At 43.8% G+C, this 22,157-nt stretch overlaps 1 protein-coding gene across 2 annotated transcripts in view; it reads left to right on the top strand.

Annotated features, from left to right (window-relative positions):
- The window catches only part of shank2b (SH3 and multiple ankyrin repeat domains 2b), a 919,901-nt gene that overhangs the window by 833,966 nt on the left and 63,778 nt on the right, over nucleotides 1-22,157 (top strand). The gene's annotated exons all lie outside the window — the stretch shown is intronic.

Below are 22,157 nucleotides of genomic sequence, written 5' to 3'. Positions count from 1 at the left end.
GATGTCACACTGATGCACCATAAGTGACCATGACTTCTGCTACCTAGGCCCTAAGGTTTGGAATTTCCTCCGTAAAGCGCTTTACTACTTCACTCCTTCCTTCCCACTTTATGATGTTCCTTTAAACTACCTCTTCAACCAGCTTTGTCCTAATGTCATCAAATGTGGTTCAGTGTCAGATTGAGTTCCTATAATGCCTTAGGACATTTTATAAAATTGAAGGTGTTATCAAAATGTCAAATGTTGTTATATCATGTCAAATCTTGGCCCTGGATTTAAGACACTTCTGCTATGTTCCCAGTAAAGTTTTAAGAGATGCGTTTCCTACTAAAAGCACAATATTTTAAGACTTTTACTGTAACAAACTAAAATCAGCACAGACTAAACATTATTTTTTCTGAGGAAAGGATACATTTAGCATTAACGAATACAACTGAGAGAAACTGAATAACTTTACACCACGCTTCTGATAGATGATGAGAAATAAGAGATTGCTTCTCAAGGTAATTCCAGTTTCTCACAGGCTCATGTCTCCCTATCACACCAAGTCAGATCTTTTAATGCTCTTCAAAAACAGTTCCACTCGGTCTGAATACCAACAGATCTTACCAGCTAGGCCCACCTTGGCAAATCCTTTTCCTTAACTCAGAGTCTGGTCTGTCCTGTTTCTTTTGATTCAATCAAACAACCAAACTTTGACAAACATTCTGCTTAGTTGTTTGATACAGATACAGTTCACCCTGCCTGCTGCAGCTGTGGCTGCTGCTTGCTCTACACAGTAACTGTTTCTCAGTATCGCTGTGTACAGCAGCCTGAGGTGTGGCATTTGTCACCCTATTTTCAACAGATTTCTGGTTTGGATCTCGTGGGCCTGTCTCCAGGCAGAGTTTGTATGTTCGTACAATCACCCTATTCAGAGCATCCTGTCACCATAAGTTAAGGAGATGTTTTGACAGCAGAACTGCCTTGTAAAGTCTGGTATCATAATATAACCTTGCCATTGGTGCAAAGCGAAAGCACTTCACACCAACATTCCTGTTGAAACAGAAGTTGATTCTTCATCCTCTGTTAAACATTTCATGCTATAGGCACCGATGCGGATTACTTTAATCCAACATGATGTTAATATAGGTAATATCCATTGCTTCTACAAACGAGATGGCCAAGTAGAGGAATTGGCAATATCATAAAGCCATTACAGCACAAAAGAGGCCATTCAGCCCATTGACTCCATTCTGGCCATCTGTGGAGCAAACCAGTCAGTCCCTTTCGCCTGCTGTCGCCCCTTAGCCCTGTATGTTTTTTCATGAAATTCCCCCATCTAATTTCCTCCTTGAAAGCAATTATAATCGCTAATGTTTATCACTAATGATACTTTGCAAAGAATTGTCTTGAGGCTACTCTGAAACCGTGCTGTAACATTTTCGATCATGTGAGTGTATGAGCTACATCAAAAATTTCCAGTAGACTGTGCCTTCCCCACTGTGCACCACTATCGGAGCTTGTATCTTCACTGCTGCCTGACCCTGGCACCGCCACAAGGAGTAGGGAGCTCTGCAGCATCGTTTCTGGGTATCCATCTGAGTGAGGACTAGAAAGTTGGGTTCCCTGCTGCACTTTCTGTACTGTCAACTGATTTGATCGCTTCTGTCCCCTCAGAAGATGCCAAGTCAGCATTAGTGCTGCCTTCCCCTCCAGCAATTTCCCCCCCCCCCCCACCCCTAGAACCAGTTAGCAGGTGCATCCAAGTTCCACATTTCACCCTTCAATGCACTGTGGCCAAGTGGGCCAACCACCCAGCCTAGGATGGTGCAGACTTCAGTGCAGCTGCACAGTTCCATGCCAACCCTGAACTCTCTCCTGCCAATTGTAGATGATGGTTAAATGTTTTGTGGCACTGTTCCCACGTGTGGTGCATCACGTTGTGCCCACTGACCTGGGCTGCCACCATTGCTATTTGATAAATGTGATGGTCTCCTGTTCCCATCACTTGGAAGCAGTGACTGTTTCATGCCAGGCGGGAGGTGTGAATTAATATTTACAATGCCATGTGGCCCAGGAGCAGATTCCACAACTGCTTCCAAACACGTGGGCCTGCTGGGTGTTAAAATCAGGCCATTGTGCTAATTAGAAAAATAACCGCACCACTCGCTGGTAGATGACATTAAGATTTGGCCACTTCAGTAATATTATTTACCGTTATTTCATTCATAAATTCTAGCGAAAGGTTGACTTGAGGGTAACGTTGTCTCATAAAAGAAAACTTTTACGTAGAACCCTATTGCAGGCCTCAAACATGGCAAAGCATTGAATGAAACTACACTGTACGATTGTTGTAGCTGTTATGGGGCAAACCATTGTGCACACAGCCAGGTCTTGCAAGCAATGAGACAAAAGGCTGATTACTCTGATTCTAATGCTGACTCCCCCGCTCCGCTCCTCTTTGCATTGAGCAGTGGGATCTGTGAAGACACGTGGGATCTCAGTTCTGTTTCTAATCCAAACGACACTACTGTGCTGAAGTGCTGACCTACATTAAATGCTCAAGCCTTCAAGTGGGCTTTGAACCCACCACCCTCTTCTATCAAGTGGCACTTAAACGCCACAAATTTAGGTTTGTAACCTCCGTAGCGATACAACACCTGCCTATTCAGATTAGCTAGGCTCATTATTCTTACTGTACAGATTACTTTGTTCAGTTCTGTTTTTGCGATACATGTTCCTTGGGCAGAATATTTGGGCCTTGTCGTGGTGGGGAACAGGTCAAGGTAGACGGAGGGACAAAAATATCCGTACTGGCTGGGGGCGCCTGACTTGTGCCTGGTGGATGGTGCACAGGCTTTGGGAAATTGGAAAGTATGTTACTCATTGCACAGAATTCCCAATCTCACTTGCTCTTGTAACCACAGTAGGTCTTTCAGCTTGTGTGGGAATGAGAAGGGCAGACAACTTCCACATGGGCTCAATGGAGCTGTCACTGAACTTTTGTCACGGGGGAGCTTTTCATGGTGTGAGCTGTTGATTGGGGTGCACCACAGCTGCAGTTCGGGTTCCCAGCAAGGCCCCACTTGTGCCGATTTGCTGAACAACAACCTTGGTCAGTGTGGAAATGGTTGAGGAGTGCCCAATGTTGGCATGGCAGATTGAAGCCAGATGGTGGAATGTGTGGTGAGGAGGTGGTCTTTAATGGTGATGTATTGGTTCCATTGCTGTTGCCATGAGGTCTTTGCTATTATTCCTTGGCATAGTATCTGAACCTTACAAGCTGGTTTGATGGATGGCACACAGCAGGTGGATTGGTAAGTTCCTTGTATAGCAGCAAGCTTAGGTTGATGTAATCCTTCTTCTCCTGGAGATTTATTGAAACTTGAAGGATACTGCAAGGCCTGGATAGAGTGGACGTGGAAAGGATGTTTCCACTAGTAGGAAAAACTAGAACCAGAGGGCTAAAGGGATGATTCTTTAAAACAGATGAGGAGGAATTTCTTCAGCCAGAGAGTGGCGAATCTGTGGAACTCTGCCACAGAAGGCTGTGGAGGCCGAATCATTGGGTGTCTTTAAGACAGAGATAGGTTCTTGATTAATAAGGCGATCGGGGTTATGGGGAAAAGGCAGGAGGATGGGATTGAGAAAAATATCAGCCATGATTGAATGCTGGGGCTGAATGGCCTAATTCTGCTCATGTCTTATGGAGCTCTTGTTGCAGTTTCCCTCCTTGTGAGAGGGGCAAGATGTTGCTCAGGACTGGGAGTTGAGGGGAGAGTTGAGTTGATTGGAGGGTATACGAGGTGATGTGTAACATTGTGATTGAGCTGGGTATCCACAAGTCTGGCATGGAATGAGCTCTCCAATTCTCCCTGTGTCTGCGTGGGTTTCCTCCCATAGTCCAAAAGACATGCTGGCTAGGTGGATTGGCCATGCTGAATTGCCTCTTAGTGTCCCAAGATGTGGGATTACCCATAGTAAATTTGTGGAGTGATGGGGTGGGGGTGGGATGCGCAATTGGGCAATGGGCCTGGATAGGATGTTCTGCCAGAGAGTTGGTGTAGACAAGATAAGCCGACTGGGCTGCTTCTGCACTGTAGGGATTCTATGAAATATGGCAGACAGCAAACTCTGGCTTGTCATGCACACGTAAACCACACACCACCCCCGCCTTCCCCCAGCTTCCCTTGCCTGCCATATTGGAGGCATAGGAGCCCATTTAGCACCTATGGTGTACAGACTTTTCAAACATCTAGTACCAAATGTGGATCTCCTAGCCAGAATTATTGACCAACTTTCTTTTTTTTTTTAAAACAACAGTCATTTGACAGATAAATTGTGTACGTATGTCGGCAACAAGGTAGATGAGCAATACAAGTGGAAGTGTCAGCAGGTAGTTTATAATTTTTGCTATATTCTGTGACAGCTCCAAAAGCTTTGCCTACACACTTGCAAAAATGTGACGGCACAGTTAAAATGTCCAACAACAAAATCTGATGCGGCAGCATCGGAGGCAGTTCAGAGGAGGTTCACCAGATTGATTCCAGAGATGCGGGATTTGTCATGTGAAGAGAGATTCAATGGTTTAGGCCCATACTGTCTGGAATTTGGAAGAATGAGGGGAGATCAAATTGAGGTTTCCAAGATGATGAAAGGTATGGATTAAGTAGACATGGAGTGGATGCTTCCTGCTGTGGGGCATTTTCGAACAAGAAGCCATAGTCTTAGGATAAGAGGTAGCAAATTTAAAACAGTTGAGGAAAAACTACTTCTCCCAAAGAGTCGTGAATTTGTGGAATTCACTACCCTGAAGTGTGGTGGATGCTGGAGCAGACAGTAAATTTGAGGAGTCGTCGGACAGATTTTTAATTGGCAATGGGGAGAAGGTAGGAAAACGAGGATGACGGGCACGTCAGCCATGATCGAATGGCAGGGCAAACTCGGGCCAAATGGCCCAATTTTATAGCTTATGAACGTATGAACTATAACCTGACCATTATAACACTTAATTGGATTCTGTTTGCATCCATTTTTTTTATTCCATTTTCCCTTCAGAACTGACTGAGCTCACTATGCAACCAAGATACAAACTCAGCAAAACGATGAATATTTGCTGGCCCCTCTCTCCTACTGCTGGGTCTGGGTTGGTGCAAGGGTGTGATTTTCTGTTCTTCTCTCACTCTTTTTTAATTTATTCTCCCGTGGAGTGTTGGCGTGGCTTTTTTTTTTACTTTTGCAACCGAGTAACCTCTAATCCCAGAACTTCCTTTCCCTACAAAAGTTGCTCTATAAATTCATTCCTCTAACTCCCAAGCTAAGTAAATCTTCCAGCCTCCTTTAAATCCTCACAAACTTGGTCTTCCATCCGAGCATGAGCTCGTACATTTATTCTGAATGTTAGAAGATAAAGTCAGTATTTTCTATGCTTAAGGTGCAGGCCTAGCTGCTGCTGCTTTCTTTTGCTGTCTGCCTCTTAGCTAACGGCAATCCACACACTAAACCAAACTGCTGTCTGGCAGTAATATTCATCGGTTTATTGGGAAGTCTGTAACCAAATATCAAAAATGGGTCCCTCGATCATCTTTCCCCATGGCAACAGAAACAAATTACTTTTGTATCTAAGTAAAAAAGCTAATTGGTTATCTTTGATCCCAATTCCCTTTCACCTTTTTGATATAACTGGATAGTTTATAGTGCAACTGTTTACAACTTGATACCTACAACATACTTCTGGGACTTTGGGAGACTCAGTATACACTCAATCTACTCGATGTTGATTTGGAGGCTGCGCTTGCACCTGTCCCTCTCCGGCTACAGTCTTCCTTTGATTTTTTTTTTAAACAACCGCACCACCCTGACTTAGTCAGGGAAACTGCAGAACTGGTCATTTTATTTACCCTCACTTTATCATCTTTGAACTGTCTTAAATTTATAAACCAAAAGATCCTGCCTTCAAACATCATAATCCTATAAGCCCCTCGGCTGTATCAATGTTCTGACAGAAAACAGATGTGATGGGTTTATGGTTTAGAAAAGATATGGGTCTAAATTTGATGCCTCCCACCATCAGCACCAGTGGGATTTTACTTTGGGTGGCACAGGGTAAAATTCTGGAGATGGGATTCTCTCCAGGTTCCTCCCTGTCTCAATCTCTCAGCAGTTTTGCACTGGGGCAGGCAAGGCCGTGAATGGGTATACCATCCTTGCTCCAGTCGAGATCTGAAGTGACTAATCAGTGGCCACTTGAGGGTTATTTCCCACCCAGCCTCAATTTTTAGGCTAGCGGGAACATTGCTTCTGGCTGGTCTTTCCCTGTGGAGATTGAGTTAGATCCTGGATGGGAAGATGGTGGATGTCCACCAGAAGCCACCTTCTGACTGTTGGCGCCCTGCTCTGAAGGCCGGATGACCTCCAGCTTCCCATCTCCAACCTCATGATCTCTCCCCCAAGATCTTGATCACGCCCCTCAAGAACCCCCAGGCTTTTGCTACCCTCCCTGCCTTAGGAATACCTTGTCTTCCAGCTCCAGCACTTAAGCTTAGACCGGTTGGTGTAGTTTCTCTCCAGTCCCCACAGTGTTGGTGCAGGGGACTGAAGAGTCGCTGGCCAATCTGATTGGCCAGCTGGCAGCTCTCTAAGGCATGACTTGCTCCTGCGTGAGATGTGAAAGTCCAGCCTGCAGCCAATCAATGCTTGTTGGAGCGTAAATTGGCTGCAAGGCAGGCAGTGTGCGGGGATCCATTACCCACTGACTCTATGGATGGTGGGAGATGCTGTGTTTCTTCACATTAAGAACATTTCACAGTCAGAAGTGTCATCACTGTTGTACCATTGGAAATGCAACAGTCAATTGAAGAATAGCAAGACTTCACAAATAGTGTGGCGATAAAGCCGAGGATCTGATGTTAGTTGAGGATAGATGTTGGGCAGGACACATTGAAGTCTCTCCTGCTCTCTACCAAACAGTAAGTGGGATGTTTGACATCCACCTCGAGCCTCAGTTTAACACCTCACCTGAAAGACCATGGGGGCAATCTTACCAAAAAAAATTCTATGTGCCAAACAATCGAGAAATTGGGAGAGAATTGCAGCCATTTACTTTGGCAAGCTCCCAGATACGGTGGTATGGCATTTAGGAAAGAAAATAGGGAAAATGTGATTCTCGCCAGTAGGGGAAGTGGGTGGGGCCTATTCAGACCAGGAAGCTGGCTGCTGAGCTGTTTGGGGAAGGGGTTGTGGCTGTTGCACATGCAATCTGTCCATTTCTCCCACAAACCCCTCCCAGCCAGAAGTTCCAGCAAACATCTTTTGACTCGTGCAGAGCTCCCTCAATACTGCACTGAAGAATCAACTTAGACTTTGTGTTCAAATCTCTGGAGTGGAATACGACTTTCCTAATCAGGCCACAACCTGAGACAATTAACTGCCTGACAACTGTAAAAATCTGGTCAGGATTTCCAGGACTGGCGGAGGCCAACTCGGGCTGCAATTATTCACGGCTGGAAAGGCAGGGCTATGTTTCCACGTTGTCCCTTCATTGGAAACTCTATATGGTTTGAGGTAAATGGAGCAAAAGACTGATAGTTTCCTTTAGACAGGTGGTGCTTGGAATACCTGAGACAGGAATAATTGAGGCTCAGTTCATTGAATCTTTTAAGAAGATGAACATTTGAAGCAGAGTGAAGAGATTCGGGTTGGGAAGTTAGATTAGCAAAGATCTGCCACCAATCCAATATGGTCTCCGTCTGCCTTGTGAAATGTTACGGTTTTATGATTAAGCTAGCAGGCAGTGAGAGGACCGTTCTGTAAATTTGTTGCGCCTTACTTGGCAGTTATAACTAATAACTTCTGGCGTATGAAGCGCTGAATACGTTTGTTGCAAAACAAGACCCAACAGTTTTTAATATGATCAATGATTGGACTCTATTCAGACACAGATCAAAAGGTTAAAGTCGCTCAGCACTAAGAGAAGGTTCTAGATGTGAGGAGAAGCTTGGGATGTGTAAAGTAAGACTGATGCACTTGCCATATAATCAGCAAACACTGATTGTCTAACAGTTCTGGCACTCAAAAGCGCACATCTACACACCGCACGTGCATACCGTATTTGTCTACACACCTATCCCATCCCTCAAGGACCATCATCATCTTTGCTGCCACATTATTGGTACCTGCAATAAGCAGATTGACATTATCTCTGTAAATAATAGTACATCACGGTGCTATTCAATCAGAATTCATGTTAAAGCTGAATCATCTGTTTATTAATACATTGCACAAGTTAACACCAATTAGTTGCTGGGAACAATTTATTGCAAATGAAACCCAAATTACTGATTAACATATCCCAAAACAATCCCAAATTGGTATAAGATAAATTTAGAAGCTCAGCAAGTGCAGTCTCACTAGTTCCACACTCCCCAATCATAGAAACCCTGCAGTGCAGAAGGAGGCCATTCAGTCCATTGAGTTTGCACCAACAACAATCCCACCCCAAGCCCTATCCCACCATTCCACACATCTACTCTGCTAATCACTCTAATCTACACATCCCATCCTTTTTGCAAGTTAGGATTGAATCTACATGCAGTACATTCAGAACGTTCAAGGCTCTAACTACTCACTGCATACAGTTTAAATTTTTATTTATTCATCACAAGTAGGCTTACATTAATGCTGCAATGAAGTTATTGTGGAAAACCCCCCCAGTCGCCACACTCTGGTGCCTGTTCAGGTGCACCTGATGGAGAATTTAGTATGGCCAATGCACCTAACCACACACCTTCTCATCACCATTGCCTCTTCTACCAACCACTTTAAATTGATACCCTTCGGTTCTTGACTTCTCTATCAATGGAAACAACTTCTTCCTTTTGTGTTGTCTAGAATTCATGGTTTCAATCGAATCGCCTGTAAATTGTCTCTTTCGGGAGAATAGCCCCAGCTTTGCCAATCTACACATGTAACTGAAGTCACTCATTCCTGGAATCATTACAAAGAACAAAAAAAATTATAGCACAGGAACAGGCCCTTCGGCCTTCCAAGCCTGCACCCACCATGCTGCCGGATTGAACTAAAACCCCCTACCCTTCCAGGGACGTATTTATCTATTCCTATCCTATCCTATCCTATTGGTGCATTTGTTGAGACGCTCCTTTATAAGTCACTGTTGTATTTGCTTCCACTACTTTCCCCAACAGCAAGTTCCAGGCACCCACCACCCTCTGAAAAAAAAATTGCCTTATGTCCTTTACACCTTGCACCTTAAACTTATGCCTCCTAGTAACTGACTCTTCCACCCTGGGGAAAAAGCTTCTGACCATTCACTCTGTCCATGCCCCTCATAATCATTAGACTTCTAACAGGTTGACCCTCAACCTCTGTCATTCCAGTGAGAACAAACCAAGTCTCTCCAACCTCTCCTCATAGATAATGCCCTCTATGCCAGGCAACATTGCGGTAAATCTTTTCTGTACCCTCTCCAAAGCCTCCACATCTTTCTGGTAGTATGGCAACCAGAATTGAACACTATATTCCAAGTGTGACCTACCTAGGGTTCTATAAAGTTGTAACATGTCTTGCCAATTTTTAACCTCAATGCCCAGCTGATGAAGGCAAAAATGCTGTATGCTGCCTTGTCCACCTGCATTGCCACTTTCAGTGACCAGTATACCTGTCATAGAGGTTTACAGCATATAAACAGGCCCTTCAACCCAACTTGTCCATGCTGCCCCTTTTTTTCCCCTCTGGTAAGTGCTTTCTGCACACAGTTTAATAGCTTCAGATCCTGCCTAGAATATGGTGTCCAAAACTGGACCCTATTCCCATTGAAGCAAAACCAGTCTTTTAATTTTATAAATGTTCTCCATAACTATATTGCTTTTCTATTCTATTGTCGCTAATTTACTGGACCCTTGGTGGCCGAAAGAGGGACAAAATGGCTCAAAGGCAAGCGAGGACCCCCATTTTGTCCAATTCTTGGCCCGCAGATCTCCCCCACAACAACGCTGCTGCCTGTGCCTAATGGATCTGACCCTAGTCAGCAAATGACTGGGATCTGGCCCCAATTTTAAACCCCACACGCCTCTCTTTAGAAAAACATCATAAAATCAAGCAGACTCAGCATGGCTTCGTGAAAGGGAAATCATTCCTGGCAAACTGACTAGAATTCTTTTGTGGCAACAGCGAGCAAGATAGATAAAGGGGAACCAATCTGTGATATAAATGGATTTACAAAAGGCATTCAATAAGGTACTGCACCAAAGGCTTCAGATAAGAACCCATGGTGTTGTGGGTAACAGATTAGCATGGACATAGGATTGGCTAACAGATGGGGAACTGGGATAAGAGGGGCATTTTCAGGATGGTAACTAGTGGAATGCCACAGGGATCAGTGCTGGACCATAATTAATTACAATATATAATTAATAATGACTTGGTTTGTCTGCGGATGGTATAAAAAATAGTTGGAAAGGCAAGTGGTGAGGATGACACAGTCTACAGAGGGATATAAAGAGGTTAAGTAGTGGGCACAAACTTGGCAGATGGAATATAATGTTGGAAAATGTGAAGTTATGCACTTTGATAGGAAGAATAAAGGAGCTGAATATTATCTGAATGGAGAAAGCTGCAGCACAGGGATAAATCACAAAAAGCTGGCTTGCAAGTTCAGCAGGTATTAAGGAAGGTAAATGGAATGTTGGTCCTTTTATTTCAAAGGGAGTGGAGTACTCAAATAGGGATATCTTGCTGAAGCTACTCAATACACTAGTTAGACAACATCTGGAGTACCTTAAAGCAAATTACTGCGGATGCTGGAATCTGAAACCAAAAGAGAAAATGCTGGAAAATCTCAGCAGGTCTGGCTGCATTTGTAAGGAGAGAAAAGAGCTGACATTTCAAGTCCAGATGACCCGACATCAAAGCTCTTTTCTCTTCTTGCCAGACCTGCTGAGATTTTCCAGCATTTTCTCTCCTGGGGTCTGGAATACTGTGCTGGTCCCTTACGTGAGGAAAGATATGTTGGCATTGGAGGCAGTCACATCAGATCAGTCATGATCACATTGTATGGCAGAGCAGATTTGATGCGCCAAATGGGCTCCTTCTGCTTCTATGTCTTATTTCACTTTTGAGGATGTCTCAGCTCTTTGGGCTTTCTTTGCAGCTGCAGCCATAGCAATGCAGACCACTAGCTGGTGGCAATGATTAAACTCTTTAATAGACTGTAGCTCAGTAACATGAACAATTGGGAGCATTTGTAGTTCAAAATGCTGGGTGAATGCTTGGCTAAGGTGTTGGTAACTGAGATTTAACTTGAATAAATGTTCTGGTATAAAGTTGACATGAATTGAAAAGAACCGAATTAGCCTGATTAAATTCAGTGCCAAATGGCATTAAATTAGCTCTATAGTGGTGTCCATTCTGGACTCGCTCCAGCTTGCACCTGTAGACAGGGAAGCCTATCCAACTGATGTCACAAATACGTTAAATAATAATGATCTTCAATTCACGTTGTGGGCTAATTGCTTACAAATGCTTAATCTGCCTGTCTGAAATCCGTCTCCCTTCTATTTTAACAGGGACATTAACCCAATTACAGTAAATGAGTCATATCTGTTATCCTACTGTCTCATTTCAAGGTTGTTGTCTTGATTTAGGCAGCAAACTCGGCAATAAATAATTTAAATTCCTGTGTACAATTAACATTTGAAAGAGAGCAATTAATAAACATTCGAGCAGAAGCTGCCTTTAGCTGGGCCGTTCAGGTGTGATGTCACGAAGCATTTCTCCAAATAAAGAGCCGTGGAAAGCCTGGAACGCCCATTCCAAAAATTTAACTCTTGGACCTGGGTAAGGTCGATTGGAAATTTCAAAACTTGATTGATACAATTTTGCTAGGCTTCAGAAATGTGTAAGAAGTCTCTCAACACCAGGTTAAAGTTCAACAGGTTTATTTGGAATCACGAGCTTTCAGAGCCCTGCTCCCTCAGAAATAAGGCCAGTCAATGTGGTTGAGATGCAGATCAGCTATCAAATGGCCAAACAAGCTCTTTGGGCCACCTCCTGGGTTTTGTTTTCATTCATTTGCAGGGCATGGTGTCACTGGCTGGTCACCATTGTTTGTATAGTCTGTTGCTAGTATGTATGGTCTGTATTGTCTGTTGCTAGTTGCCCTTGAGAAGATGGTGGTGAGCTGCCTTCTTGAATCTCTGCTACCCACATGCCTGGGTTGACCCACAATGCTATTTGAGAGGGAATTTGCAGAGGCTGCGAAGGAACAGCGATTATATTTCCAAGTCAGGATGGCAAGTGGCTTGGAGGGGGACGTTCAGGTGGTAGTGTTTCCATGTATCCACTGCCCATGTTCTTCTAGATGGAAGTGGTCTTGGTTTGGAAGGTGCTGTCTAAGGATCTTTGAATTGCTGCAGTGCATCTTGTAAATAGTACTCATTGCTACTCCTGAGTATAGCAGTGGAGGAAGTAGATGTTGTGCCTGGGGTGCTAATCAAGAGGACTGCTTTGTCCTGGATGGTGTCAAACCTCTTTTGTTGTTGGAGCTACGCCCATCCAGGCAAGTGGGGAATATTCTGTCACACTCCTGACTTGTGCCTTTTTAGCTGGTAGACAGGCTTTGGGGAGCCAGGAGGTGAATAACTTGCCACGGTATCCCTAGCCTCTGACATGCTCTTGTAACCAGTGTTTGTGGTGAGTCCAGTTGAGTTTCTGGTCCATGGTAACCCTAAGGATGTTGACAGTGGGGGCTTCAGTGATGGAAATACCATTGAATGTCAAGGGTTGGTGGTTATACTGTATGTTATTGGTGATGGTCATTACCAGGCATTTGTGTGGCACGAATGTTATTTGCCACTTGTCAGCCTAGGCCTGGATATTGTCCACGTCTTGCTGCACACTTCAGTTCCTGAGGCGTCACAAATAGTCCTGAACATTGCGCGGTCATCAGCGAACTTCTGTCCTTCCTGTGACATAGAAACAGGAAAATAATTGTAATTTTGACCTATAAAATTCCTGATGGAACACAAAAGGCAAAATACTGGGGATGCTTATTTAAAAAATTAAAAACACAAATAGCTGGGAAACCTCAGCAACCTGTCAGCATCTGTGGCGTGAAGGAACGAAACAGCTAACGTTTCAAGTCCAATACAACAACTCTTTGGAACGCGGAAGAAGATGGAGAGTCGTATTGGACTTGAAACATTTAACTCTGTTTCCAACGCTTCAGACCCACTGTTTCTGCCACTTTTTGATCTTATCCCTGAAGGAACATTGGTTGCATTGTGCAGATGTAACAGTTTCTGCATATAAATACTTCACGTTTACCTTGGGACAGCGCTTGACTGTCCCGTCGCACAAAAGTTAGACCAGATCTCTGCCAAAAAAGAATTATTAAATCTGCTTTTCAAATATTTTAGTTTCCTGGATGCAGCATAAATGTTAATGTGCCTGAACTGCAGTGGAATTGATGAAGTAATGGAATAGATTAGGCATTTACAAGCTGTAAATATGTTGAATGAATATGTAGAAAATTATGCTGTAAATACACTGAATTAATATTAAAATGTTCAGCCAGTGACTCTTTTCCCACATAATATAGTTGGGCTATGGTTAATGAATTTCTTGCTAACTATCACATTAGCACACAGAATAATTCCAGGATTAGCAGTGGCTCAGAAAATTCCTTAGGGCCTTTTTGATATTACTTCCAGACCTCTGATGTAAATTTTTAATGTTTTTATGCTGCATGTTTTCTTCTGCTTATGCTATTTGATCTTGCTACTTCAAGGGTAGCCAGCAGGCTAAGTGGCAGTGCTCCAATAATTTTAACATACGGGCTAACCTTCCTGTAGCTCTGAGGAGAGTGCTACATAGTTGGAGGTGTCTTTTGGGCGAGACATTTTAAGGAGGTCCTAGCTGTCCCTTTGCAGTGCTATGCAAAGAAGCACTGGAGAAATACGAGGACCCAGTGGGTGGGATTTTACAGCTCTGCTCGGGCCAGACCGGAAATTCCCGCCCGAGGTGAACAGAGATTTCCATTGTCGGACCCTCGCCTTCTCTGATTCTGTGGCAGGCAAGGTGGTAGAGTTCCGGCCAGTGAGTTTGGACTTCAATCGACTGAATGTATCAGAATGTAGAAAAAGTGGGTTATTCCTAGATATGTGGAAACAATTGCCTCCAAGTTACACGCACTTGATTTGATTTATTATTGTCACGTACATAAAGTGAGAAGTATTGTTTCTTGTGTACTATACAAACAAAGCATACCATTCATAGAGTACATAGAAGGGAAGGAGAGGGTGCAGAATGTAGGGTTACAGTTACAGATGAGGTGAAGAGAAAGATCAGCTTAATATGTGATTGGGACCATTCAAAGGCGTGATCGCAGCAAGGACAATCATCCTGACTTGGAGTTGTATTTGCCAAATCTTCACCATGATTGGGTCAAAATCCTAAAACCCACCCCTAGTGTACAAGACTGTGGGTATCCCTGAAGGGTAGCTCACCACCTCGATTACAATTAAGGATGGACAATAACTGCTAACCTTGCCAGTGTCACCCACATCCACATGAGGAAATTGATTATTCATAGTATAATTAGAATAAGCCAACGTGGTTTTACTCTAGGTAAATCCTGTTTGACAAATTAATTTGAGTTTGTGGATGTAACTAGTTTACTAGGGTAGATAAAGGGGAAGCAGTACATGTAAGGTACCTGGATTTTCAAAAGACATTTGCTAAAATCCCTTAACATAGGCAAGAAAGGGCTGTCAGGCTTGAGGGTAATATATTAGCACTGATAGAGGATTGATTAATTGGCAGGGGCAGAAGAATGATTCTTGCAGCACTCCACTATTCACTAATAGTGCTGGGATCTCCAATATTTATTTATAATCTGTATTAATGACTTTGATATATTACTGTCTCCTCTTAGTTTTCTAATGAAATTGAGCTAGGTAAACTGTGGGGTAGACACTGAGGTAGCAAAGAGATAAGTGAGTGGGCAACAAGATGGCAGATGGAGCATAAAGTAAGGAAGTGTGAAGTTATTTCCTTTCATAAGAATAGAAAGCAGAACACTTTTTAAAAAGTGAATAACTTGATGTTCAGAGAGACTTGGGTGTACTGTCAAAGTGAACTCAAAGTTAGCATGCATTTACTGAAACCAATAGGAAGTCAAATGGCATGTTGGCCTCTATTGCAAGGAGATTGGTGTTCAGGCATAAAGAAGTCCTGTTACAATGATGTATTATTTTGAGACCACATCTGGAGCACTGGGCTTTCTGGTCTCCATTTTTAAGAAGAAAAGATATTCTTGCATTGCAGGTTCACTAAATTGATCCCTGGGATGGGAACCAGTTGGACCTTTCAGGGGGGAGTTTTCCCATCTCGCCTGCCACAGGAATCATCGCGGGCGGAAGGCAGACCGTTGCAAAGGTCTGTTTTGGGGCGGGTGCAGCTGGAAAATCCCGCCCTATTTCTTCGGAGTTTATTAGAACGAGAGGTGATCTCATTGATGGGTACGGGATTCTGAAAGGTAGACGTTAAGTGTTTCTGCTGGGCGGGGATTCTAAAACGCACAGGATAAATGGCCAATCATTTAGGATGGAGGTGAGGAGAAGTTACGAAAAGGGTTGTGAATCTTGGGAAAATCTCCACCCCTGAGGGTTGCAGATGCTCCATCATTGAGCACATTAAGGATGAGAGAGATTTTTGGCACCTCGGAATCGAGGGATAGGTCGGGGGGAAAGCCCAAGATCAGTCATGATTATATTGAATGGCGGAGCAGACTAGGCAGGCTAACTGGTCCCAGTCCTTGTGTTCTCTTACAGATGTTCAATCTGACGTTCAGTGTTAGGCTGAAAATTCCAGGGCAGAACTGAGGGAGTGAATTAGACATTAAACCAATATGGATATATTAAAAAGAAAATCGCATGGTACTATTTTAAAGAAAAGCAGGGAAGTTATCCCTGGTCAATATTTATCCTTCAATCAACATCACAGGGGGAAAAATACATTCATTATCATGGTGATTATCTCCGTTGTCTTTGAGGGCTTGCTGTGCACAAATTAGCTGCCACGCTTCCTTTACAACAGTGACTCAACTTTAAAAGCAGTTTGTCGTCTGTAAAGCAGCCGTGAAAGGTGCTATGTAAATGCACATCTTTTTGCATTTGCCAAGACTTTTTCCCCCCTTTCTTACTAGGTAATTCAAACAGTTCAAATGCTCCAATTGCTACTGGATCACCGCCTGTACTCGAATGGATCGAATTAGCTTTTCCCCTTGTTTCTTAGCAGAGTTATGATGAAGGTACAATCTCAGCCACTTCCTAAATTGTCCAATGTCCTTCCCTACTATTGGAGATTGCATAATAAACATACACAATGTGAAGAAACCCTTACGTGGGTGTGGCACACTCTCACTGGCATGCGCGGCAACCATGCAAAAGTATCCGGCCACTAAGTGAAGACTGCGTGCAGCAACATCACGCAAGGTTGCATCCAGGATGCAGATGATTGGATGATTTCCCCCTTCAATTATGTCTGGGGATTGTGCTCCTGGAAGGGACTGGAATCAATGTTTCGCTGAAGCTATAATCCCACTGTAGTCAGAGATTCCAGTGCTTTCGGTCGTGTATTCTGAGACTCTTGTTGTTCTGACCCATGTCCATGTTACAGAAAAAAAGCTTTCTCCTTTTGTCGCAAAAGTTAGCAGTGCTAACCACTGTGCTGTCCTTGCAAAGGTGCTGATTCACAGCGCCAGGGTCTTGGGTTCAGTTCCAGTCTTGGGTGACTGGTGTGGAGTTTGTACGTTCTCCCAGTGTTGGTGTGGGTTTCCTCCGGGTGCTCCAGTTTCCTCCACAGTCCAAAGATGTGCAGGTTAGGTGAATTGGCCATGCTAAGTTGACCCTTAGTGTTCCAGGATGTAAGCTGGGGAGATTTGTGGGATAAATGCATGGGGTTATGTGGGTAGGGCAGGGAGGAGGGGGGCAATGGGACTGGATAAGATGCCCACTTAGAGGGTCAGTGCAGACTTGATGGGCCAATTGGCCTCCTTCTGCGTTGTAGGGATCCTAAGAACTTATTCACCAGCACAATAGCCTCAACATGCATTCTGGCAAGCTGCCTCCAATACTTGTCTAAATCTATTCAACCCGTCTTTTGAAGCCAGTTAGGACATATAAGAAAGTTAATGCATCTCTCAGGATCTTAAGACAGCCCAAAGTGATAACAGCAAATTAATGGATTTTTAAAGTCTAGTCGCTAATATTGAGGAAATGTAATAGCCAGCAACAAGAGCCCACAAACAGTAATGTGATCATGATTGCATCTTGTTTTATTCATGTCAGTTGAATAAATATTGGCCAGAACAGCAAATGGAATCCCTTGCTTTTCTTCAATTAGGCAAGATGTGATTGCACTAGAGGGGGTACAGAGACGATTCACCAGGATGTTGCGAGGGATGGAGCATTTGAGGTCTCTCTAGAGCAGAGGAAGCTTGGGATGGGGAGGGAGATGTGATTGTGGTGTGTAAGATTGAGGGTAGAGATGGGGTGAGTAGGAAGCTGCTGTTCTTCTTGGTTGAGGGGTCAATCACGAGGGAGCAAAGTTTTAAGGGAAGGAGATTCATAGATTTGAGAAAAAGTTTTTTTCACTGAGGGTGATGGGAATCTGGAATGCCCTGCCTGGGAAAGCAATGGCAGCCAGAAACTTTACAACCTTCAAAAAGTACTTGAATGAACACTTGAAATATCATAACATTCAAGGATATGGGGCAAGTGTAGGAAAATAGGATAAGTGTGTCTTTACTGGTAGTTATTGTTGGTGCAGACTGGGTGGGCTGAAAGGCCTTTTCTGTGCTGGATGACTCTGACTCGATGATTAGTGGCGGGGATATTCGGTGTTCCCTTGAGGGGATAGACAGTGTTTCAATTGACTGTCTTATCTGAAAGCTGGCATGTTTGACAGTGCAGTACTGGAGTTTTGGCTTGGATTTAGTCCCCAGGGCTTGAATTCACAACCTTCTCACAAGCGAGAGTACTACCACCTTACCTACAGCTGACACCAAAGCTGTAGCTTTAGCGTGAACATTTAGCTTGGGTGAGGGTAATGACAGTGTTCTTCTGATGTCGAGGACAGACTGGCACAGGAACAGAGCAGACCGAGATTTTCTGGAGGAGGGAGTTGCAATTTGCTTTGCTTGGGGGTGGGTCAGTTCACACCCAATTCACACTCCAGATTTAGCCTCAGTGCAAAGCAGTATTGGCTATGCACCAATATTAACCTTGTGGAGTGTGAATGCACCAGACGGGGAACACAGCACTGGTATAACTTTGTATTCCTGTGACATCCAGCCCCAACCAGTAAAGTAAAAGGGATGAAACTCCAATATAAAATTCTAGTGTACCAGAAGACATGCTTGTCTTCATCGGCTGGGCCATTGAATTTAAAAATTGGCAAGTCGTGTTGACGCTTTATAGAACCTTAGTTAGGCCGCACTTGGAACATAGTGTTCAATTCTGGTCGCCACATTATCAGAAGGATGCGGCGGCTTTGGAGAGGGCACAGAAAAGGTTTACCGGATGTTGCCTGGTTTGGAGGGCATTAGCTACGAGGAGAGGTTGGAGAAACTTGGTTTGTTTTCACTGAAATGACGGAGGTTGAGGGGCGACCTGACAAAAGTCTACAAGATTATCAGGGGCATGGACAGAGTGGATAGTCAAAAACTTCTTCCCAGATGGAAGAGTCAGGTACTGAGGGACATGTGTTTAAGGTGCAAGGTTTAAAGGGAATGTACGAGGCCAGTTTTTTTACACAGAGGGTGGTAGACAACTGGAACTAACTGCTGGAGGAGGCAGTGGAAGCAGATACGATAGTGACTTTTAAGGGTCGTCTTGACACATACGTGAATAGGATGGGAATAGAGAGATATGGTCCCCGGAAGGGTAGGGGGTTTAAGTTCACATGGGCAGCATGCTTGGTGAAGGCTGTTAATGCACTGTAATTTTCTTCTCTTTGTTCCAATATGCTCACAATATCAACTGCATTCATCCCTGTTCTTCAAGCATGTCATTACACGTGCATATGCATTTCCCCCTGCTCCTCCGTCATACCTTGATGTCTGAAGGGCTAACATTAAAAGATTTTACAGTTTGACTTGTTTTGATAAAGTTTCGTTGGATCAGCATCCTGCTTTTTGATAGAGGGATCTGGGTGTCCTAGCACATGAATCGTAAAAGATTGAGCAGATAAAGCAAGTAATTCAGAAGGCAAATAGAATGTTGGTTAGGCCTCCGTGTGCTCTTTCCAGCGACGCTTGAGGTGATTTGACCCTTCGCGGATGTTGCTTCTCCAGTTTGTGCATTCTAAAGCAAGTGATTCCCACATGTTGATGGGGATGTTGCATCTGTTTTAGAGAGGCTTTCAGTATGTCCTTGCCCTCCTAGTGATCATTTGCCATTGCGGAGCTTGGAGCAGAGCACTTGTTTCAGGAGTATTGTCATATGTGGCCTGCCCACCACAGCTGGTCGAGGGTAACCAGTGCATCGATACTGGAGATATTGGCCTGGAAAATCATGTTCTCATTGTTACGCCTATCCTACCAATGGATTTATAGGATTTGCAGAGGCAAAGTTGGTGATATATCTCCAGGGATTTGAGGTACCTATTCTGTATTTTCCATGTTACTGGCTCATGCAGTAGGGTGGGGACCACGGCTGCTCTGTAGACCATGAGTTTGGTGTTGGGTTTGACTTCAAAGATCTAGACTTTGCAAGTTTCCTCAACACCATCTGGCCACACACTACCCACCACCATCCCAGCACGACCCTAGCTCACCATGAGATAAAAAAGCCACCCAACAGCTGAAGAACAACAAGGCCTCCAGTGTAGATGGAATCCCTGCTGAAGTACTAAAATGTGGCAAAGAGGCACTCCTGATTGGAATCCAGGACCTCATCTCTCATCTGGAAGGAAGAGAGCGTGCAGGGAGATCTCCAATGCCGTAATTGTGACCACCTTCAAGAAAGGAGTAGGGTCTGCCTGTGGAAATGTCTGTCACGGAAAAGGTCATCACAAAAATCCTCCTCAACTGCCTTCTCCCCGGTGGCTGAGGAGCGGCTCTCTGACTCTGTATGGCTTCCATCCATCAAGCAGCACAATGGAAAAAGAATATAATTGTATTGGAACTAGTTCAGAGAACATTAGCTTCTGAGATGCAGGGCTTTTTTGATTTGATTTATTATTGTCATGTGTATTACTGTACAGTAAAAAGTATTATTTCTTGCACACTATCCAGACAAAGCAAATCATTCATAGAGAAGGAAAGCCTGATGGCAGCAGGGAAGATATTGTTCTTGAGTCAGTTGGTGTTTGATCTCAGATTTTTGTATCCTCTTCCCAATGGAAGAGAGAATGTCCGGGGTGCGTGTGGTCCTTGATTATGCTTTCCTGAGGCAGCGGGAAGTGCAAACGGAATCAATGGATGGGAGGTTGGTTTGCATGACAGACTGGTGTTCACAACCCTTTGTAATTTCTTGCGGCCTTGAACAGGAGCCATACCAAGCTATGATAGATCCAGAAAGGATGCTTTCTATGGTACATCTGTGCATTAATGAGAGGCATCGAGGACATGCCTCATTTCCTTACTGTCCTAAGAAAGCAGAGGTGTTGGTGGACTTTCTTAACCAGAGCTCCAGTGTGGAGGGACCAGGACAGGTGGTTGGTAACCTGGAAACCCAGAAACCATTTCAGCTTCTCCACTTCATCTCCATTGATATGGACAGGGGTATACTCTCCTTAAGAGAGGTTGAAAAGGTTAGGCTTATCTGTTGGATTTAAAAGAGAGTTGATTTTATTGAAACATTTTAAGATCCTGAGGCAACCTTTTATAAGGTGAATACCAGGAGAATGGTTCCTCTTATGGGTAAGATGGGAACACCATTTTAAGAAGGAGGTCATTGACCTGAAACATCAACTCTTTCCTTGTCTTAACAGATGTCCCTGGTCTTCTGAGGGTCATTTGGCTGTTTAATTCTCTTCCCTGGAAAATCTGGGTCATGGAATTTATTTAAGGCTGAGTTGAATAGATTTTTGATAGACAAGAGAATGACGGTAGAAAGGAAAGTAGAGATGAAACCACAGTCAGATCAGCCCTGCTATTATTGGATGGTGGAGCTGTCTCAAGAACCGAATGATCTGTGCCTAAATCGTATGGTCTTACCTTGGAGAAAACCATGAGAAGAAAGGAGGATTTGTGAATTTGTTTCTGTTGAGGATCACGTTGTGTAGTGAGTCATTTATTGTGTTCCCTGGCCCAACACCCCCCTCCACTTGATGGATTATTGGTAAATTGCTGTTTATTCTGCTTGGACTCCACGATCCGACTTCAGCTGTAACACCAGTCATCTTACCTGCTCCCTCTGCTCTCTTTCAATTCCCAAGTCCACAAGCTTGTCCAGAATGGCATGTCATTGTCTAGAAAAATATTGTCCCTTTTTCTGCTGCGTCAAGGTTTAACATTGATTCTGAAACACAACGATGAGTAGCAATCAGTAGAGAAGGCCATTTGGCCCATCATACCCATGCTGGTTCTTTGAAAGAATCATCCTCAATTTTTCCTCATAGCCCTACATTTTTATCTTTTCAAATACATTTTCAATTCTCCTTTTGAAATTAGCTTGACGGTGTTAGGAAAGTGGTTTCAATTCTGCTCAATTCTTTCAGAGTAGTGAAATAACTCTCCATTAGTCTACAAGATTTAACCTGTTAGAAAACAGGTAGCCATGATATGGAGATGCTGGCGTTGGACTGGGGTAAACACACTAAAAAGTCTCAACACCAGGTTAAAGTCCAATAGGTTTATTTGGTAGTACAAGCTTTCGGAGTGTCACTCCTTCAGGTTAATGCTGCCAGGCTCCTGCCTGTTGAAAGCTTGTGCTACCACATAACCCTGTTGGACTTTAACCTGGTGTTGTGAGACGACTTAATGTACAAAACAGGTAGTCACTGATGACTTTGCAATGATGGTGGGATCTTTCTAACTGAAGCCACACAGCAAATCCAGGGACATCTGTCAAAAAAGGAAAGAGTTAACATTTCAGGTCCATGACCTTTCCTCAGAACTGGGGAAAAAATAACAAGTTTTCAGCAATATAGAA

Source organism: Carcharhinus amblyrhynchos, chromosome 6 (genome assembly GCF_965287045.1).
Source record: "Carcharhinus amblyrhynchos chromosome 6, sCarAmb.v2.hapA, whole genome shotgun sequence".
Taxonomy (NCBI): Eukaryota; Metazoa; Chordata; class Chondrichthyes; order Carcharhiniformes; family Carcharhinidae; genus Carcharhinus; species Carcharhinus amblyrhynchos.
This window is presented reverse-complemented; position numbering and strand designations above follow the sequence as displayed.